General features: G+C 37.3%; 1 long non-coding RNA gene across 1 annotated transcript; it reads left to right on the top strand.

Annotated features, from left to right (window-relative positions):
• Positions 1-870: 870 nt before the first annotated feature.
• Positions 871-2,909, top strand: LOC104230100 (uncharacterized). Its single transcript, XR_711810.2, has 2 exons — positions 871-1,204; positions 2,016-2,909. It is a non-coding gene; the product is annotated as an uncharacterized lncRNA (long non-coding RNA).
• The last annotated feature ends 4,020 nt before the right edge of the window (positions 2,910-6,929 follow it).

The following is a 6,929-nucleotide window of genomic DNA, read 5'->3' as shown; positions in this document are numbered from 1 at the left end:
TGCTTGCTTCAAAGCGTCACATACCCATCGTAAATTATTCTCGTCGATACTAATTCTGCTAGTGAAACGACTGCTTCTTTCAATGAGTGAATACCACCTAATTTGAGCATCCCCAATGTTAATGAGTTCAAAGGATTTTTCCCCTGAAATGAAAAGGTTTGTTCCCCCATAGAAAAATCCAATATTGCCCGAAGCAGGCCTTACCAGAAAATTTCAAAAGGATAGAGAAAGAAAGGCCACATTTTCCAAGTCAACTATGTTTTCATCATTTTCGCAGATTCACATTTGCTCCGCTAAGATAATCACATGGTTGAAAGGTTAGTTATATTGTTCTATTTCTTCTCCTTCTTGTGGGTGACTCTAATTATTTTGTTTCAGGGTATTTGTTGGTTTGTTGTTTGTGAAACTGAAAGAAGAGCTTGAAAAGAAACTAGGGTTTGGGCCGATAATCTGATAATTTTCCATCTTTGTTTGTATTTGAATGTTTTTTCATTTTTTAATTGGAGATTTCAAAATGGATGGGCCTCTAATTTTCTCGTATTTGAGCCACAATTCTAATATGCTTCTAACTAAATTTCACTTTGTTTCTCTGTGTTTACATGGATAGAAGGGAAGATGTTTTCTTCAGCTCACTTCATCTTAATAATGTCTAAGGGATCATTTTGGTTGGCAGAAATAGAGCTATACAGTACTTAAGCCTATCCTGGGAGAGACATTTATAAATCTCACTAATTATTAGAAAAGAAACATGTCTAATTTTTTTTGATTATGTGGTCCTGAATTACCAGGTTTATCTCCCTACATTTCTCTGTCGGCCACTCTCCTCTTTATGCCTATCAATTTAACTTAAGTTTTACTAAATCTGACCATATCTGCAATATTATTTTCTAGCTAAAAAAACTTGAAATGGCACTCTTTCGTTTTTTTGTTTTGCTTTAATTTTTAATGTTATTTCATGATTTCAATGTAATCATCCTTCTTTTTCCAATTTCCATGTTTTTTCCTTCTCAAATCATTCTTCTTTTTCTTGGAATAAGAATCAGAAATAGCTAGATCGTCAAAGATTAAGGATCATTCTAGGACTTTGATGTTGTCTTGACTCCGGAAAAAAATGATTCAATGCGAGATGTGCCAAGATGAAGAATTGGATTCCAATTTGGAGACTTCATGAAACGAGGATCCGAGTAGATTAGCTAAGGCAAATGTGAGTTCAACAATTTCTCATTCAGATCTTTCTATCAATCGTGCCATGAAAGTTTGTTGTATTCCTGAAGCCAAAATAGTATTAGCCAAAATAGAAGTATCCTCTGAGGCCTACATACATATATATATATAAATTTTGTCCTCAAAACACCTAGAACCAGTCATTTTTCATTAGATTATAGTTTATAATGTTGAAAGTTGATTTTAACTTAAGCGGTCAAAGCATTCTATGTAAATACAGGTGTGTCAACTAACAATAAGCACTCTTTCATGAGAGTTCTCTTTTTAGGTCAGTCAGTACCAACTTTCAGTCAACTCTACGTCATTTAGTTGTTGTCTAATAGCTCATCTGAATAACGTGATGGCACTTAGTGTTTACTTGCATTGTCATCTTTGTTTTATTGAAAAGCTTGAATCTTTTAATTACGCCTATGTTTGAAATTATAAGTTTATTGCAATGCCATTATTTAAATGGGACTCTTAATCATATCTTTGCCTCATGAGAAAATCATCAGGGTAAGAAAACACCGGAGTAAATTTAGGCTTTTACATTAAAATCACAATTTCAAATAGGTCATATTTTAACAGCGATCTTTAAAAAACTTTAGCAATTTTTTTGTCAGACTACATAGTCTCATATATTTCTTTGTGTTATCAGTAGTAAAACTTCAACAGCACTGCTCAATGTTATCTAAGCCATCTTCTATTACCATGGATTATCAATATTCCGGTCTATTCTTACATTTTTCTTTGATTTGTTCTCCCTTAGCTGATACATTAAGACAATGTACGACTTTTGACTTTTGATGCAGGTATTCTCTTATAATTTTGTTGTTCAAGGAAGATTATCTTGGTGATGCAGTTTACTTCTCTGGCATCCAATTTCCCGCCGCCTCTTTTGTTTTCCTCTCCGTTTTTATGGAGATCTCTTGTTGTTATTAGGCACTTGAACGTCTTTAACATGTACAATCAAATAGTACATCTATCGATTAGATCATACACAAGGGACTATAAAGAAAAGAACACGTGAAAGAGTATGAGTGTATGTTTATTGTGCTACTGGTGTCAACATTATGGTTCAGCTAACGACAACCAATTAATTTTTTCCCCATTTATAACTTCTGATATATGCTTGGAATTTTAGTTTCTAATATACTTTAGAAGTTTGAGTGTAACTCTTTGTAAGGTACCAGGTTGCGCTTAGAAGGTGTTTTGTTGTGGCTTGGGATGGGCATACATAACATAGAGGTAAATTGGTTGTGGTGCATGATGGCTAGAGCAGCTATATGGAAGAGAGGCAAAGCACGTGCAACTGTGGTCTATCACATATGGAAGGCCAAATGAAGCTCTATGGTTGCAACAAGTGCCAAAACCATAGAAGATAATGGAACTGATCAAGTTCAAGTGTAAATATGGATGCGTTGATTTTATAAAGAGAGGAAAACATAGCAATGGGACAAGCTGGATAGAAGTCTTGTACAAATAGGCAAAGTGTAGTAATATAGATTCAAAATGTATAGATGAATGAAGGGGAGGGGACATGCAGATTCATAGGATGGGATTGACTAGCTGGATTCTGTTATGGAATTTTGATGACTATTTGATGGCTGTAAATGTATTTGTTTCATCGTGATTAATAGAACTGTTAGCGCAACTGTAAAAGAAAGAACACAAGATTTAACGTGGTTCGGATCAAAATAATCCTACGTCCACCAGAGAACAGTTTCCTTTTTATTATTAACAAAGGAAGGTGAGAGTTTCCAATTATACTTAAGAGAATTTCTCTCTTAACTCTCTACTCACTACAATGTATTGTATTTTTTTGGGATGGTTTCTACAAATGAAGGAGTGCATCTATTTATAGAGGTAAAGACCTATTTTTGATGTCTTGAGTGACATCAAATGAGGAAGCTTCCTCCTAGCATCCACACCAACTCTTTCCACCAACTCTTTCAATTGGCATGCCATTGTTGACTAAACATAAACCAACACTTTCAATCTCCACCTTGGTTTGCGTTTCGAGCGTGCGTGTGAACAACTCTGGCCAAAACTTCTAAGCTTACTGGGCAACCCCGTTGTAAGAAACAAGAAAAATCAAACCATTGTTGAACATACTACTTCCACCTAACAACTGTTCTCTTCGGAGTTGCATCAGTTGATGCACACCCCCGCCAAGTCCTTGCAGTGTGCAAACTTAGCGAGTGGGACTATCTTGGTCAACATATCTGCAGCATTATCGTCTGTGATAACCTTCACGACCTTGATAGTTCCCTCTTCAACAACATCTCGAATAAAATGAAATCTGACATCAATGTGTTTAGTGCGCTCATGAAATCTCTGATTTTTCATTAGATGAATAGCACTCTGACTATCACATCTAAGAGTTGATTCCAGCTGAACCAAACTCAATTCCGCTACTAAACTTTTCAACCAGATAGCTTCCTTTACCGCCTCCGCTGCTGCCATGTATTCTGCTTCTGTCGTAGACAAAGCGACAATCGACTGCAAAGTCGACTTCCAACTGACGGCACTGCCAACGAGGGTAAAGATGTATCCAGTTGTGGACCTTCTTCTGTCAAGATCTCCTGCATAGTCAGAATCCACATAACCGAGAATTGAAATACCTGTACCACTTTTTCGAAAGGTAAGACCAACACCAGAAGCTCCTTTGAGATATCTCAATATCCACTTGACAACTTCCCAATGCCTCTTTCCTGGGCTGGACATGTATCTACTTACCACACTTACAGATTGAGCAATATCTGGACGTGTACATACCATATCATACATAATGCTACCGACTGCACTGGCATAAGGAATCTTTGACATATGCTCCACCTCATCCTTGGACTGAGGCATTTGTAACTCTGAAAGTTTAAAATGAGGAGCTAATGGTGTACTTACAGGCTTGCACGTATGCATATTGAATCTCTCGAGAACCCTTTCAATATACCTCTTCTGAGAAAGATGTACAACACTGTGTTCTTGAAATCTCCATACCAAGGATTTTCTTTGCAGCTCCTAAATCCTTCATGTCAAATTCCTTACTCAACAGTTTCTTCAAAGCATTTATCTCTGTAATGTTGTTAGCAGCAATAAGCATATCATCAACATACAACAGTAAATAAATCATTGAGTTACCAGACATCTTCTTGTGATACACACAGCTATCAAATGCACTCCTTGAGAATTCATGTGTAGTCATGAATGCATCAAACCTCTTGTACCACTGTCTAGGGGATTGCTTCAAACCATACAAAGACTTCTTTAGTTGGCATACATGATCTTCTTTTCCCTTAGCTAGGAAACCTTCAGGCTGATCCATATAGATTGTCTCTTTTAGATCACCGTGTGAGAAAGTAGTTTTGACATCAAGCTGTTGAAGCTCCAAGTCAAATTGGGCAACCAATGCTAGTAGCACACGAATTGAGCTATGTTTCACGAGTGGAGAGAAAATCTCATTGTAGTCAATTCCCTCATTCTGACTGAAACCTTTTGCAACCAATCTCGTTTTGAACCTAGCATCTTCCACTTCAGGAATTCCCTTTCTTTCGGTAGACCCACTTGCATCCAACTATCCTCTTCCCCTTTGTCTTTTCATTAAGACCCATATCTGATTCTTGTGAAGAGACTCCATCTCTTCAGTCATGGCTAACCGCCATTGTACAGCATCCTTGCAAGAAGTTGCTTCAATATACGAGGAGGGCTCCAGATCCTTAATCTCTTCTTGTGCAGCTACGAACGCATATGCAATCAAGTTTGCTTGATCTATAAGGCATTCCGGTTCTCGTGTCTGCCTCTTCTCCCTCCCCTTTGCAATTGTGTATGGTTCATTGACAGCAAGTTCTTCAAGGTCTACATCTTCTGACTCATCTTTAGCCTGAGTCTCTTGATCCTTTTCCTTGGCAAGCTCCACCGGAAGCTCCACCTGCTTGTCGTTCTTGTTTCCTGAAAACTCCACGGACACTTTACGGGGATCAAGTATAGAGGATTCATCAAAGATGACATCTCTACTAACTATAAATTTGAGTAAAGACAAACACCAAAGTTTGTACCCTTTTACTCCATCCAAATATCCTACGAATATGGCCTTCTTAGCCCTTGGTTCAAGCTTTCCTTCATTAACGTGATAATAAGCTGGACACTCAAATACTCGTAAGTATGAATAGTTAGAGGGTTCACCTGACCATACCTCATTCGGAGTCTTAAAGTCAATTGCCGATGCTGGAGATCGATTGACAATATGAGCAACAGGGTGAACTGCTTCTGCCCAAAATACTTTGGACATTTTGGCTTGTAGGAGCATACAACGAGCCTTTTCAAGAAGAGTTCTGTTCATTCTCTCGGTAGCTCCATTCTGCTGTGGGATATGCTTGACAGTCCTATGTCTTGAGATCCCATGAGCCTTGCAGAATTCATTAAACTCTTCATTGCAAAACTCCAAGCCATTGTCTGTGCGAAAATGCTTGATTTTCTGCTCCATTTGATTTTCAACCAAAATCTTCTACTCTTTAAATGCTTCAAAAGCATCATTTTTTGCCTTCAAAAAATGCACCCAAACCTTTCGTGAGAAATCATCAATAAAAGTGAGAAGATACATCTTTCTGCCCTTCGATGGAAGTTTAGAGGGACCCCATAAATCTGAATGGATGTAGTCTAGCACTCCTCTTGTCTTGTGTTTGCCAGTGCTGAAGCTGACCTTCTTCTGCTTCCCTAGAACACAGTGCTCACAGAAGTCAAGTGTGATGATCTTCTCACCTTCCAAAAGGTTACGATTGCTCAACATCTCCAGTCCACATGCGCTCATATGACCTAGTCTCATGTGCGATTGTCTTGCCTTGTCATCATTAGATAACTTCACTGTAGATGCATTTGTAGAGCCAACAATGGTGCTTCTGGCCAATGTGTAAAGGTCGTTCTCCAGCTTGCCTTTCAGCATGACTAAAGAAACTTTAGTCACCTTTATAGTTCCTGCTTCGCTCATGTACCTGTAGCCTTGTTCATCCAAAGTACTCAGGGACATCCAATTCTTCTTCAGATCAGGAACATGATGGACTTGTGTAATAGTCCTCACGACTTCATCATGGCAGCGAACCCGAACTGAGCCAATGCCAACTATTGCACAAGTTGCATTATTGCCCATTACTACGGTTCCTCCACTTTTCTCATAGTTGCTAAACTAGTATTTTCGGAACATCATATGCAGAGTTTAACACCCATTTATTTCCATAACTACTATTTGTGAGCACATGATTTTTGCCCTAAAAAATGATTAGTCCCAAAATCCCAAACAAAAAATTTTCCTTTATTTTTTACAATTTTTTGTGCATTTTGGTGTCATTTTCTGATAAGTGTTGCATTCTATTTGTGCATGTTAATTCTATAAAGTACAAAAATATGCATTTTGCGTTTAGGTTTTAGTATCAATTAAGGGTTAATTGTGTTAAAAAAACAAAATATGAAAATCACAAAAATTAGTCACTTTCGCATTTTAATGATTTTTACTATGAATTTGTCATGAAATAGTTCTTAAAATTTTTTAGGCATTAGTCAGTTTAGGTTTGAAGTATATTAGGATTTTTATTTTAATTGTTGCAATTCTATAAAATCAGAAAATATAATTACAAAATTACAAAGTGGAAAATAAATAGATAAAATGAAATAAAAAAAACAAGGAAGGAAATTGAGTGAGAGGCAAAGGGCTGGCAAATTTTGGGCCAATTTAA

The sequence above is a fragment of the Nicotiana sylvestris genome, chromosome 7 (assembly GCF_000393655.2).
Source record: "Nicotiana sylvestris chromosome 7, ASM39365v2, whole genome shotgun sequence".
NCBI lineage: Eukaryota > Viridiplantae > Streptophyta > Magnoliopsida > Solanales > Solanaceae > Nicotiana > Nicotiana sylvestris.
Note: the sequence above shows the minus strand (reverse complement) of the source record. Positions and strands in the feature narration are given on the sequence as shown.